Source organism: Chondrus crispus, genomic scaffold (assembly GCF_000350225.1).
Source record: "Chondrus crispus Stackhouse genomic scaffold, scaffold_197, whole genome shotgun sequence".
NCBI lineage: Eukaryota > Rhodophyta > Florideophyceae > Gigartinales > Gigartinaceae > Chondrus > Chondrus crispus.
In genome coordinates, this window is record NW_005179065.1 from 123,077 (window position 1) to 124,122 (window position 1,046).

Here is a 1,046-nt window from a genome sequence, read left to right on the forward strand (position 1 = left end):
TCGCGGAAGTATTATGATGAGCAAGTATGGTATGATCTGCAGTCAGCCTCGTCGAGACAGTAGACCAAAACAGCATCCGTATGCAGTGCTGCACGTAGGATACAGTGCAACGTTCGGAATAAAGGGGTGTGTGATGATGAGAATTTTAACCAGATTAGTAGGGACATGCTCCGCAGCAGTTTTGCTGCTATTTGATGACGCCAGGCTCGCCGTCCCTCGCGACCGCTGCTGCGGCCATTCACCGCTTGTTGAGGGTCTGGCAGACAACGAACCACCACGGAATACGGCACACTGCCCTGTGCTGTACCCGGTAGTGTAGCAGTGGTGGTGAGAAAACCTGCGCACTGGACCACACACATACACAGCATATATATTTAGAAATAAATTGATATGTCGCGATGCAAGCAAAGGGCAGAAGTCATGATTACAGGGACGAGGCACGGGCGTTGAGGACGGGCGTTGCCGCTCATGCCTGGAACTGCCTGGAACCGAAGAATCGGCTCTGTGATCTAGAATTACAGCGTGGAAATTTTTAGACTTAGGAGGAGGCATGGGAGTGGTTGCGTAGAGAAACCGATCTGTTGGCACAGGGGGGGAGTGAGGTTCAACGGAGATTTTAAATAATTGCAAATTAGAAAACGGCTTTTGACGAAATGCAGTGCTTCGTCACAGTGGCGGACACTTGTCAGGCGTGTCGTTCAAAAGTACTGAGCCCGAATGCCCACGTGTAAAGATGTTTCCCTAATTTCTACAGAAAGTGTCCCCTTCACCCTCCTGGGCAATCATCGAACCCAATCGTGTCGAATAGCGCACCCCAATTCCAGGCCCACTCGCACCCGAACTCACACGACATTCCGGGACACAACCTCCTCTCTTCATGCACACGACTCTCCCCCCTCTACTGCGCCGTACGTGTTGTACCGCGGAATAATTCTCAGCACGTCACGAGGTTGCTGCTGGCCCTGGCCTCGAATGGAGATGAACAAGTCAGGGTTTCGGACAAGGGCGACCTCATCACGATAGAGACTGCGCTTACCGATTTATTA